Here is a 14,881-nt window from a genome sequence, read left to right on the forward strand (position 1 = left end):
TATTATACCCAAATTTAGCAAGACTCATATCTTATTGATTTTATACAGACACTATTGTAGCAATGCATCATATCTTATTACAAATTTAGTTCACAAAACTGATCATCATTTCGATAGTTAACACCTTGTTGATCTACGTTTAAAAATGATAAATCTATCAATTTTTTTTAAATTTTTAAGTATACTTTGATATTTTTCTTCAGAATATTGCGAAAAAATCATACAAATAATACCTAAATTTAATAAGACTCACATCTTATTGATTTTATACAGAGACTATTGTAACAATGCATCATTTTTTATTACAGATTGAGTACGCAAAACTGATCATCATTTCGATAGTTAACACTTTGTTTAAACAGCTAACACTAGGTTTACGATAGCTAACACTACGTCTAAAAATGATAAATCCGTCAATTTTTTTTTTCTAATTTTTTAATATACTTTGATATTTTACTTCAAAATATTGCGAAAAAATCATGTAAATCATACCTAAATTTAGTAAGACTCACATCTTATTGATTTTATACAGAGACTATTGTAACAATGCATCATTTTTTATTACAAATTGAGGTCGCAAAACTGATCATCATTTTGATAGTTAACACTTTGTTGATCTACGTCTAAAAATGATAAATCCGTCAATTTTTTTTAAATAATAAATTCGTCATTTTTTTTTTAATTTTTAAACATATTTTCATTTTTTTCCCTTCAAATATTGCGAAAAAATCATCCAAATTAGACCAAAATTTAACGAGACTCATACCCTATTGATTTTATTGTAACAATGCATCATATCTTATTACAAATTTAGTTCACAAAATTGATCATCATTTCGATAGTAAACACCTTGCTAATCAACGCCTAAAACTACAAGTTCTTATTAATAAACATAACAGTAGAATGATGTCGAATACATTAATAGAAGTCAATCATTAAAGCGATATTATTTTCATCAGCAGGGCATGACGAACTGATTAATATTCTTATCAGTAGTTCCTTTTTGGAGGTCACTTTTGGAACAGAACGCACGGACATGTTTAGGAAGAAGAGGGGCATTGTTGTTACACAGATTATCTTTAAAGTGTTATTGCTTATTGTTAATATCAAAGGATAAGCATAATGGTCATGTTAATAAAGTGTGTTATCATATTTCTCATAATTAATTTGTCGTTATATGACCTTACAATGCTAATTTTATGCTAAATATCTTACCTCAGTAATTATCACTATTGAAATTGTATATTAATCACTATTTGTATCTTTTATTTATTTGTGCTCATCCAAGAATATATAAATTGAGTACGATTAAAATATTAATTAACGCTTTTTAATGAATGAACAATGATTGTCTTTACTGTTTATAAGTTTTTTTAAACCCGTGTAAAAGTAATAGTCATCATGAAGTTAAAGATAATGATTGAGGAAGTTTATTTAATTTTATCGTTTTAGCATACAATTTTATTTTATAACCGTCGTTGAACAGCCAATCCAATTCTTGGGTTTACGACTACTATGTTCAACTCCGTAGCCTCGCAATTTTAAACCCAATCTAGAAGACAAGGGAACTACTGGATTAAGTATTGGAAGACATTTGCCTTCGCGGAGGACATTTTGATGGAAATAACCCGCATTTGCGTTACATGGAGAGGAAGACCCTGAGAACATCCCACGGTAAGTCTGACGGCAAGGGGACTCAAACCCATGATCCGTCTATCATTGAGGATATTTCACGTCAGCCCTGTGGTCGGTGAAAGTCGGATGCGGAATTCATATAGCTTAGCCGTCGCTGGGTTTCGTACCCGGTTCACATCGTTGGAGGGCGAATGCTCCATCCCCTGAGCCACCGTGACTCTTAGCATACTATTAAAGATAATAAAATTTTCACTTTATTTTTCAGACAAGATAAAAGTCAGTAATACTAAAGCTATTTAAATTACTAACACTGAAGGTGCCAACTTGGTACGCTTTGTAAAAAAATATTTTCTAGTAGTAAGATTAAGTAGTAACGAAATTTATTAAGTTGTTTATACTTTAGTACTTTTCATTTTAAGTAATATTTTCGCCGCTACGTGTAAAAATTCAAAAATCAAAAAATCAGATGAAATGCAACTTTATTGCAGTTATGACACTTTTAAAGAGTAAGTTAGTGCAATCATCCTCATTCTATAAGTTTTACTGTTTAATTTGCTACCAATTTATAGGAACTTTTGCAGAAAGGGGAGCAGTTGGCATACCCGTAACAAACCCAAAATATCATGTGTATAGAAAAAATACCTGTTTCTCACCACTTCCATCGGAGAAATGATAAAGCAGGGAGACTCAAGTCAAAGTTTTTTGATGATTTTCCATTGATAGACCAACATAATCTTGATGATAACCATCAATAATTACACTATGAAAAATTATATGTTTTGATGGTATTCAACATAAGTAACCATCACCCCAATGTAGGAATTTGGACTGTTTTACGATGGTCCACCATGAGAATGGCTACTTTTTTTGATGGTTTGTTCATGTTCAACCATCAAAAATTTCCATCATAGTTTCTTAGAAATCAAATGTTGGAAAGACCATGAACCACTGTCACCACAATGTTGGAATTCTGTTTGATTTATGATGGACCAGAGATGGGCATTTGTCATTCAGAATAATGAATAAAGAATGATGAATAATTATTCAAAATCTGAATAATGAATGAATCAAAGAATGAAGAAAGTCAAGAATAACTGAATAATTTCACTGATCAACAAAAATGGGCACGGAATACTCTAATTGACTACGATTATGACAACTACAAATAAAACGTTAATCCTTTTCAAGTATATTTATATAATGTTTGAGAAAATTTACTTTTGTCTGACATAATGCATACTTTTGAGAAATGGTTACATGGCCAAAAAGGGTTTAATTTTTTTAATTAAAATTTTATTTAAAAATTTAAAATAATATTATCGTTTGCTTTCAAAAACTATAAAAAATTGCGTTTTATAGATTTTAGAACAAAATTTCAAAATGAACTTAAGTAACTAAACTGTTATAAACCTACTTTTTAGCACAACTAAGTATGTTACGCTGGAGTAAGTTAAAATAACATAAAAATAAATAGTCATACTTGTCTTACTTTTGTAGTTTAATTCCTAAAATAAGACGTTTAAGAGCAAACGATATTTTGCATCTCGTTATAGACAAAGACATATCGATTGCATTTTTTGCTGGTTATTCAAATTTTATTCAGAAAAATTAGTCACGACTAATGAGTTTATTCATCAATCATTATTCAAAAATTTTTATACATTTGCATAATGAATGATGAATAATGACTAAATTTTCATATGAATAATCATTCAGAATAAATTTATTCTGAATAAATTTAGTCATGAATAAAATTTTCGTGAATGATGCCCATCACTGTGATGGACCAACATAAAAAAACCCAAATGGTTTTGATGGTACATACCTGGTGAACCAACAAGTATATCCCTTACACCATCATTGAAACGTATTGTTGTACCATTATGGACCATGGTATACTAGATATGAAATGTTGGAACTATCATGAATAACTATCATCTTAATGTAGGAATTCGGACTGGTTTATGATGGTCCAACATAAAAAACCGAATTATTTTAATGGTATATTTCGGAGAACCATCCCTTTATACCATCATAGAAATGTATAGTTGGAACCATCACGGATCATCGTGGATTATTGGTTCATGAGAATAAAACTTCTATTGATGGTTAACCATAGTATTAAAGCAGCATTTGCTGAAAGCGAAGCAGTTATCATCCCAGACATTGTATGCAAAATTTCCGTTCACGATTTGCTAAGCTCTCATTATCGTGGAGGTAACAGGTTCGAATCCCTCCGTTGTCCTGGATGAGTATTTATGACTTATTTTACTTACTTGTGCTGTTTGCAGGGCTACCAAATTTCTACGCTATTTAGAAAAATTTCTTCTAATGGTAGTTGAGTATGTGTGATTCTTTGACTTGCAAATTTGATTTAAAGATATGTTTCTCACACGACTACGTAAAAATGATTCAAAAGGGCATATAAAACGCCATGTTTAGGAAGGATTTAATATAATTTATCACTTTGTATCACCACATTGTATTTTATAACTACATAGTCCTAACTCAACGCTCATCTTTCATCAAGGTTCAAACTCATTATCCATCTGTCTTTGCTTTTGCACCACCGTACATTTTTATGAGCACACAACAGTGCATATGTTTAACAATTAGTAATTACCTGTTACTAAATAGTAACAGTTAGGGATAGTTCACTCCTTTCCTAAAATAAGTTACTTTTAGTAGTTTGTCACTTCTTTTATATTGTGTTTTTTTTTTAAATTATTAGTTCTCTGATGAAGTTGAAGTAACTTTGTAACTCTATTAACGCTTTTGTACCCAGCGTCCTTTTTAAAAGGACAGATTATTTAGTCAAGTTCCGCAGTGGACTGAATGTAAAGACCATGGCCAAAGTAAAGACACGGTTCCCAGTAGAACACCGGAATCAAGCATCAATGGCTGCGGTCAGTAAGCGGGTGGGTTGCCACTTTGATAAGCCTGCATAGGGACCGATGGTGAACGGTATCTGCCCTCGTTAAACTGTTCTACCGTAAAGTGCTCGACTTCAAGTGCAGGTCGTTAGACTACCAAAGCAGGAAAGCCATCCCCTCTGCAGAGGATCAAAATTGTGATGGCTTGTTTTCGGATCATCTTCAGGTATGTTTCCCAGACCGCCGCCAATAGCCCATTGTGCAGCTCTAGTGCGACGTAAATAAAGTACTTACCTACTTATTTTGTTAACGTAAAAAATGCAGTCACTTTTACATACACTTCATTTCTATATTTATAATGATTATTATACTTAAGTACTTGACATTATCTTCCTATTTTCATCTCCATTTCGTTTATATTTTGCAATGAGTCATAAATTTGGAGTGTTATGTTGGTCTTACAGGTCATCTCTCTTGAGTAAACAAGAGACTAAAATGTAAAGTTATCCTCTTCGCTAAGATTTGTGTGCCATTTTAGGATTAGATCGTAGAATGTCCTAGGATTCAAAGTACCATAAATTTCCAGTACCATTTACTTTACATCATGTGTCGAGTCAAGTACTTGACATTATCTTTGCATCATAGTCCCTTGCTTATTTTCATGTCGTTTATCCTTTGCAAACACACATTGATTTTTCTGGTAATCTCTTGTAACCTCATGTTGTTTGGATCAATATTTTTGGAAATAATTGGAAAAAATAAAAGTTAGTATTATGGAAATTGTGTAAGGGTTATTGTTAAGATAAAAATCAGTTAATTTAATCAGTAATGCGGAAATGTTTTTATTTATTGATTTTGGATGATCTATATTTCTCATTAGGTTTAAAAGACGTAACGCAAATCACGAGAGTGGGATAAAAGCGCTGCGAGAGTAGTGTTTTGTTGTTCTAACTTCATAAAACCAAACGATATCCTACATAAAAACCAAAACGGAAGCTACGCCTATTTAATTGCAAATGAAATGCTGTCAATAGCGTTGTTTCCTGTGAAACTTAACAAGCGTAATTACCATAACCTCAATCACATTTCGTTGTGAGATTCAAGGAAGAGTTTTAATTCACAAACCTTTTCGAAGATGATAAAAAAGAAGAAGAAAAAATATCAATTGTTCGAACAACAACTCATTAGTAGTGAAATTTAACATTGAGGAAGAAGCCTTTTGACTATTCAGCAAACGATCACGATGTGAAAAATCGTTTTCATCTCTCTCGATCGCTTTCTTTTTCTTTTTTTAAAAGTTTTGTAATCGTTTGGTCAGTGAAGTCAATTCATGAGTGCGTAACCAGTTTCAAGTAGGAATCGGGAGGGGGAGAAGGGGGAAGGTGTTAGAACGATATAGGCCAAGAAAGGTAATAGCAATAGCAGCTCCAAACCGTATTTGGGAAGTAGGGCAATAGCTTTCTCTCTCGTTTGAGGGATGTCGTCTGCTGACTTTCTTCACTTTCGAAACAATTCAGCCCGAACCGGACGATACGGGAATAGAACTCTTTAAACACTAGAGTAAGAACGTTCTGCGAAGGAAAGTTTTGTTTATTTTAGGCGTGTTTCGATGTGCGTAGTAATCGAATTGAACAAAATTAAGGATTTCAACCAGTGTGTGAATTTTATCAATTTTAATTTTTTTTTCTTTTTGTGCTTATTGGATATATCTAAAGGATAAGGGAAGTTATGCGAGTAAGGATAACATACACCCATCATTTTTTATAGGTAAGTAAGGATTTAAATTTTTGATTATAGAGAAATGTTAGAATAATTTTATACGAATTAAAAATTTTTAATCGGAAAATATCAATTATGATTCGGGGAATTGTAAATTTTGAGATTAAATTATCAATGGTATCAATTACATATTTTTGAACAGTATATTTTAAATTTCGAATTAAAAAAATACGAGTGCAATAAAAGTTTTTGGAGCATAAACTTTATATTGATAAAAAATATTGATGCAAAATTGAATTCATTTTGATTGAAAAATATTGAATTCATATTGATTGAAAAATATTGAATTCACATTGATAAAAAACTGAAATTAGTTTTGCATCCGAAATGCACTATCAGCGATGAGTTTTTAAATTTTAAACATAATTTTTCACTGAGAATTTTTAAATAATATTTTTTAAGTTTCAAAAAAAAGTACAAATATTACCAAAATTTATTGACGCGTAATTTTTTACTAATTTCGTAAAATTCAGTAATATTTTATGTGGTTAAAAATTATACTATCCAAGAAGTATCAATGACTGATTTGTAGCTGATTCTACAACAGGGGTTTTCAACTGGCGGCCCGGGGGCCGCATCCGTCCCACGGAGCCTTTTTTTTGTGGCTTGCGAACTAAAATATATTAGTTGTCATTTTTTCGCGGATAATTTTCGTAAAAAATCTATATGGGTTTAAAATACTTTTCTCGATAATAAAAACCTAATTTCTTCGTTTCTGTGAAATTTAACATACCAACGGTGCAAAAAAAATATATTTCTCAAGTTTTGCTTCCAAGAAAATATTTATTCAAATACAAAAATAATTGTGTATGTTTCTCTTTTTTTATTTCATTTTTTTTTGTATTTTGTGAATATAATTTAGCATGTGTGTATCAGAAATTTTCTCGAAGAAATTCTCCGATTTAACTTTTTGAAATCATTCATTTAGGCCGAAAATATTAACACACACATTTGTAAATTTTAAATTTAAATATCTATTCTCTGGTGGTTGCAGCAGACAAACCTCAATTTTCTCATTGAACATTTTGTGTGGCACTGTGTAAGTTTTAATACCAACTTTTTTAAAGTTTTATATCTTAACAGTTAGATATCTGTTGCACATTAATTGCTTAATACATAGGTGCACATTAAAGTTATTGTAGCCCGAATTTTTATTATTTATTTAATATTTTTAAAAATATTAATAACAATTAAAAATTTTTAAAAATCTGCTTCTTATTTTAATTTGTAATTCAATACTTTTGTTTTGTACAACTTGGTAAAAAACTGACTGTAATATTTAATGTTGCTTCCAACATAAAAGAGTCCTACGTAAAATTTTGACAAAGTTGCGGCCCGTCATTTGATTTGTGTTTTTAATTGTGGCCCCCGACCTCATGTAAGTTGGAAACCCCTGTTCTACAATGTCACAGAAAATTCTTAAACGGTAATATTCACAGTGACAGTAATATATAATTACTTGAATACTCCTTTAATTTTTTATGAGAAATCAAGCGTTTTTTCAACGTAAATAAACTACCTCAAGTTTGAAAACATAAATTATAGATAGAAACCTTTTTACCTATAATTTTTGCTTAATAATAGTCCTGAATTGTGGAAGTCCCTTTCTTTCTTCCTGAAATATTAAGAAGAATTCAAACATCTTTCATGTTTTAAAAATGAAAAAAAAAAATAATAGCAGTTGCTCAGAAATGATGTCACAATTTTTTTCAAAATTTTCAATCTTCGCATCTTCTTTGTGACAAAGTGTCACACTTTACTATACCCAAACCCTTGTCTCATGTCACGCTAAATTACAAAAACGATATTCATTCGACACAAACTCATATTAATAGATCATATTTAAATTTCCTTTTAAAATTTTTAACTGTTTGTTTTAATGATATTTGTAAGCATAACAATAATAATGATTGCATGTTTCAAAAAAAAAAAAAAAATTTCAAGACAATACAAAATGATTTAATCTGCCAATTTTAAATGTTTTTATTTTCATTAAAATGTGTGATACCACATTTCTTATTAGTCCCTCTCGTTTTAAAAAATTGTCACCATTTTCAAAGTTGCCAATTTTGTACGTTTAGCGCAGGAAACATTTCTAGTGGTAGCATATTTTACATACCACTGCATGTATATGATTCGAAAATTCATATAAAATGTCTCTTTCTACCACTTTTTACACGATTAGGCTTTTAAAATGTTGGTTAAAGTAACTTTTTAAAATTCTGATTGTCTTCCAAATATATTTTGCAAAAAATGTAGTATCATTTTATTTACCTCTGCCACCCGATGTACCGATACATAACGTAATTTGTAACAGTCACCATGGCCATGGTTGCCACAAACGGCTGAATAAAAATGCAAAAAGTGGTGGCAGATAAATTTCGAAGTTTTATTTAAAAGGATTAAAATTAGCAACTTTTCCTAGCATATTTTATTTAGTTTACCGTGGAAAGTGGACACAAAGAACTTTTTTGATTTAAATATGAATAATTTGAAATGTAAATCACAGAGTGATAGTTGCGATTGAATAAAGAGATTATAAATAAACAAAATGAATTGAGTTTTTACCACTTTTTACATTTTTAGTCACCCGTGGCATCCTTGTGTGGCTTTAAAGTTTCAATTAAGACATCGTCATTATTTTGACGACTTTTGCAGCGTAGTAGAAGACCGATTTTTCTGTACCAGCCGTTAGAGAACTCTCTGAATTTTAACCGTCTACTACTGAGGCTATTTTCATCAGTACTGCGGTTGGTGCGTACAGGGAGGGATTCATATCTATCAGACATCGTTATGATTCAAACCTTGATCATCTCATCGGGAGACAACTGGTCAGAATCATTTTATTTATTTATTTTTTAGCCGTTGTCAAACAGCCGACCTAATTTTTGGGCACTAACGACCACTAATCTTCAACTCCGTAGCCTTGTAATTTTGAATCCAATCCTGAAGGCAAGGGGAAATTTGCTTTTATGGAAGACTTTTTGAAGGAACTAACCCGCATTTACGTTACATGGAGGGAAAAACCACGAAAACCTCCCACGGTTAGTCTGACGATGAGGGAACTCTAACCCATGATCCGTCTTGTATTGAGGGTATTTTACGTCATGTGTAGTCGATGCAAGCCGGATGCGGAATTCATATCGACCAGCTATCGCTGGTCCATATGAATTCACTAACGTTTTTTTTAAATAATTCTATTATAGTAGTGGGCTGCGCCCCTGCTCACTAACGCTCGCCAACCCCCGAAATTTGCTAAGCAATCTTATATGGTTTGCTTCGCTCGCTACTAACTTAGGTACATTACAACTGCACAAAATTCTAAGAATTCAAAACAATCATTCAAAACCATATAAAAACTTCTTTTTTTTTAAAAAAAAATTACATCTTTTTAGTACATACTAAGTCATTAAAATAAATTTGAATTCAAATAAATGACTTATAATTCGTTAAACCTATTAGAAATGTGTTATAGTATAATTCGTAATATAAATCAAAAATCGTCAAATAAATTCGTAACATATAAATCGTGAAAAAAAGCGCTTTCGACAAAATACTGAAATAGAGATCTATCGACAAAGACTACTCACTTCTGCCTAGCTTAATAGTATGAGATTGCCGCAGCTGATGCTCTCTCGTTATTACAGTTTCCGTTTTTAAGAGCGCTATATGTTGAGCCACCTCAGCTAGATTTGGCATGCGACATTTTTAGCGGCAATTATTGGTCGATTCGCCGTGTAATAGAAATAGTAACGTAAACAAAACAAAGCATACGTTGCCACCTGCTGAAAAGAAATACAGCCAAAATTTGGGAGCCACGTAAGAGAATTATATATATTAGATATATCGTAAAAGATAGCGCACGTTGCCTGAAGTGTTTAACTTTTAAAAGCTTTTATAGTGCTTTGAAAGCATATTTGTATAATTTGAAAGGGAAATAAAAGTCGCGGATATCATTACTTAAGTTCAATACAGCAGTGGTCTTTTCTTAACTTGCAACGGAGTACAGTTTATTTCTAATAAATAACAGCACAATCCACAGTAACATTTTAATCTATTTTATAACCGTCGTTAAATAGCCGACAGAATTTTCAGTTTACTACTACCAATGTTCAAATCCGTACTCTTGTATTTTTGAACCCAACCCAGAAGAGAAGTGAACTCCTGGATCAAGTATTGGGAGACATTTGCCTCCGTGGAGGACATTTCGATGGAACTAACCTGCATTTGCGTACATGGACAGGAAAACATCCCACGATTATTCTGATGGCAAGGGTACTCTAACCCATGAACCGTCTACCACTGAGGATATTTTAATTCAGTACTGAGGTCGGTGCGAGCCGGGTGCGGAATTCGTCCAATCCAGAAGCCATCGCTGGGATTTAAACCCGGTTCACCTTAATGAAATGCGAATGCTCTATTCCTTGAGCCACCACGGCTTATTTAAGCCCTATTATAGTTATTTACGTTTGTCCTGCTCTTCACTCATCATTTAATATTTTAAGCATAAGAAGAAGAAAAAAAATTTTCTACGCCTGCAACATTTTTGTATATAATGAAGGAAAATAAAACTGTTTCATTCATATTTAAAGTAAAAAGAAATTAAAGTAGCTTATCAATTCAGTTTGTCCCGTCATTAACCTCTTTAAAAAAAATAATAACTAAGAAATCGGTATACTAAACTGCACTATATTTCGCACGATATAGCAAAAATATTAACGTTTTAACAATGATGGCTTTAAAAACGACTTATTTGTGTGTTTGATAAAGCATAAAAAGAGGTTTCAAGTTCATAACAACATTGAAGATCAGGTATATTGAAGATCATCGAATCTTTTTATTCTGACCACAGGTCAAAATGCGTGTTTATAGAAATGGACTCGGGTCAAAATTCTTTCTTAAGAAATGACACAGTACTGACTAGTTTAGGACCTAGTTCAAAATTCATTTTTACAAAAATGAAAACTGCTCAAAATGCGTGCTTACTAAAATGTGTTTAAAATATGCTATTTCTGGTCTTAGTATTTTTATTATACGCCCGGTGGCTGAGCGGTAGCGCTTCGCTCTGTCGTGCCACAGGTCCCTGGTTCGATCCTCGGACCGGGCAAGGTTGACTCGGCCTCTCATCCCTTCAGTGGGTCCTTAAATGAGTACCAAGCATGCTTGGGAACTAAACACTGAGGGTTCCGCGTTCGGCTGACCACCTGACCGGAACATCTCCTCCTGCACCCCAGAGACCAAGGTCAAGAAAACTGAGATGGGCACAGTAGGCCTTGGCCCTCTATGGGCTGTCGCGCCACTGAGTTCAGTTTATTTTTATTATGATTTACCTCGATAACCATGCCTTCAGAGTTATTCAAAGTTTTCCTAAGCTTCAATGTATTTAAATTGGAAACATTTTTACTCAAAATTTGATAACTAATATTTTATATCTGAAATTTTTAAACGTATGCTGCTCATCAATACGCAGTTTTAATCAAATTTTTGACTTAATTTCATTTTCCTTTTATCTACTTTTTAAAAAAATGTAAACTATGTTTAAAACCTTGATTAGATATTTATCGATAGCTGAATACAACACATTTTTCGAAATTAAATTATGTTTCAAAATTAACAATAAGATGTCCGAAGTTTTTGATCAATAAATGAGAAACAAATAAACTACATTCAAAATCCCTAATCGATTGAGAGAAAAAGAGAATACAATATTTGAAGTTACTGAATTATAAGTAGTTATTTTTTAAATAGTCCCTCATTCTAAAAGAAATATTTTAAAATATTTTAGTTAAAATTACATGAAAGGTTTTGCATATTTCCTCTCATTCTAAAAGAAATATTTTAAAATATTTTAGTTAAAATTACATGAAATTTTTTACTTATTTTTCCTCATTCTAAAAGAAATATTTTAAAATATTTTAGTTAAAATTATATGAAACCTTTTGCTTATTTTCCTTCATTCTAAGAGAAATATTTTAAAAAATTTTAGTTTAAATTACATGAAATTTTGCATGAATGTTTTCTAGACATAATATCTACGGAATAGACAATGGATTTGTGAATTAAATTATTATTTTTATGTTTTACAGCTAATTTTCGCCAATGTTTGGCATTTATTATCAAATAAGTTTCTAAATTTGCATTAAAATATATAGATATAAAAATATCTTGTTATTCAAAAACTTTAAATAGAATACGCCAAAGGTTAAATAAAAAAGTACCCTTTAAACAGAAAAATATCCTTATCCTATTAAAAAGAAATTGTTCTACATTATTTTTGTTACAAAATGTCTTTTCTCTAACAGTTTTTCTTCATATTTTTTGCATTAATTTTTTTCTTGCTTTTTAACGAGTCTATTCTACACTCAACTTACTCAAATAGTAAATCAGAAGAATGCAGAAAATACGACGAGTTATATTTTGCCTTTTTTTTTATTCATAGAAATTTTACTTTCTCTGATTTCAATCTTCTCCTTATCCTATTTAAAGAAAATTATTCAGCATTATTTTTGTTACAAAATGTCTTTTCTCTAACAGTTTTTCTTCATATTTTTTGCATTAATTTTTTTCTTGCTTTTTAACGAGTCTATTCTACACTCAACTTACTCAAATACTAAATCAGAAGAATGCAGAAAATACGACGAGTTATATTTTCCCTTTTTTTTTTTTGTTCATAGAAATTTTACTTTCTCTGATTTTAATCTTCTCCTTATCCTATTTAAAAGAAATTGTTCTACATTATTTTTGTTACAAAATGTCTTTTCTCTAACAGTTTTTCTTAATATTTTTTGCATTAATTTTTTTCTTGCTTTTTAACGAGTCTATTCTACACTCAACTTACTCAAATAGTAAATCAGAAGAATGCAGAAAATACGACGAGTTATATTTTCCCTTTTTTTTATTCATAGAAATTTTACTTTCTCTGATTTTAATCTTCTCCTTATCCTATTTAAAGGAAATTATTCAACATTATTTTTGTTACAAAATGTCTTTTCTCTAACAGTTTTTCTTCATATTTTTTGCATAAATTTTTTTTCTTGCTTCTTAACGAGTCTATTCTACACTCAAATTATTCAATTAGTAAATCAGAAGAATGCAGAAAATACGAACGCAGTTATATTTGTCCCTTTCTTTTTATTCATAGAAAAAAAAATTTTCTCTGATTTTAATCTTCTTCGGGAAATAAATTTCTTATAATGCAAAAGGGTAAAACTGGCTCTAATGTGGATGTTATTCAGAAAACGCTTATTTATGCTTATGCTATCCAATTTGAGGCACCCCCCACGCATTTTTCTTGTTTATTACCTTCAGGCTTTGGTTTCACTGTAAGACAAGGTTGTTAAACCTCACAACTTCACACCTACGCGCATGTTAAGTGTGTAATATTCTCCGAAAACTCGGTAATATTTTTCGATTCATTTTATTCCTGACGTTTAATAAGATCCCTTTATTTGAAACCACGAGTTGAATGTTTTTTCTTTCTTCTTGACGTCTGAGAACGTTCGATGCTACGTTATAGCGTCGCTGATAAATGTGACGTTTTTTGAAGAACATTTATCCCGACAATCGAGAACTAGTGAGGTTAACGCAAAACGGCATCCGTTACGGCAGTTGGTAAACATAGAAGAGAGCACCAAAATAAATAAATCTCTAAAAATGCACAAAGAAAAAACTGTAGAAAAAGCTGAAAAAAAGCATGATTTTAACAATTGTATGAATTTGGTGAGCTGAACACGAACTCAATAAATATAGCTAAATATTTATTCTAATGGAATTTTATGTTATTTAAAAAATGAATTCATTTACAAAGAATAATTTAAATTTGTTGAAAAAAAAGAATTGATTACGTTTATTTAAGCCGTTATGAAAATTTTCTAAATTCCAATAATTACACTTATTTTATTATAATATAAAATTTCTTGATGTCTGATAACGTTCGATGCTACGTTATAGCGTCGCTGATAAATGTGACGTTTTTTGAAGAACATTTATCCCGACAATCGAGAACTAGTGAGGTTAACGCAAAACGGCATCCGTTACGGCAGTTGGTAAACATAGAAGAAAGCACCAAAATAAATAAATTTCTAAGAAAGCACAAAGAAAAAACTATAAAAAAGCTGAAAAAAAGCATGACTTTAACAATTGTAAGAATTTGGTGAGCTGAACACGAACTCAATAAATATAGCTAAATATTTATTCGAATAGAATTTTATATTATTTAAAAAATGAATTAGTTTACAAAGAATAATTTAAATTTGTTGAAAAAAAGAATTGATTAGGTTTATTTAAGCCGTTATGAAAATTTTCCAAATTCCAATAATTACACTTATTCTATTAAAATATAAAATTTCTTGACGTCTGATAACGTTCGATGCTACGTTATAGCGTCGTTGATAAATGTGACGTTTTTTGAAGAAAATTTGTCGCGGCAATCGAAAACTAGTGAGGTTAACGGAAAACGGTATTTGTTAAGCATTTGGTAAACGGAAGAGAGAGCACCAAAATAAATAAGCTTTTAAAAAGCACAAAGAAAAAACTGTAATAAAACAGTCGAAAAAAGCACTTTTTTAACAATTGTATGAATTTGGGGCTTTGAA

The 14,881-nt window shown here is 30.9% G+C and overlaps 1 protein-coding gene across 1 annotated transcript in view; it reads left to right on the top strand.

Annotated features, from left to right (window-relative positions):
• Positions 1-5,882: 5,882 nt before the first annotated feature.
• Positions 5,883-14,881, top strand: part of LOC107448529 (uncharacterized) — a 56,587-nt gene continuing 47,588 nt past the window's right edge. The window contains exon 1 of the mRNA XM_043048852.3: positions 5,883-6,275. The gene's annotated coding sequence lies outside the window, so the exon portion shown is untranslated. The remainder of the gene's footprint in view (positions 6,276-14,881) is intronic.

The sequence above is a fragment of the Parasteatoda tepidariorum genome, chromosome 5 (assembly GCF_982258835.1).
Source record: "Parasteatoda tepidariorum strain Cologne lab strain chromosome 5, Ptep-v5.0, whole genome shotgun sequence".
NCBI classification, from domain to species: domain Eukaryota; kingdom Metazoa; phylum Arthropoda; class Arachnida; order Araneae; family Theridiidae; genus Parasteatoda; species Parasteatoda tepidariorum.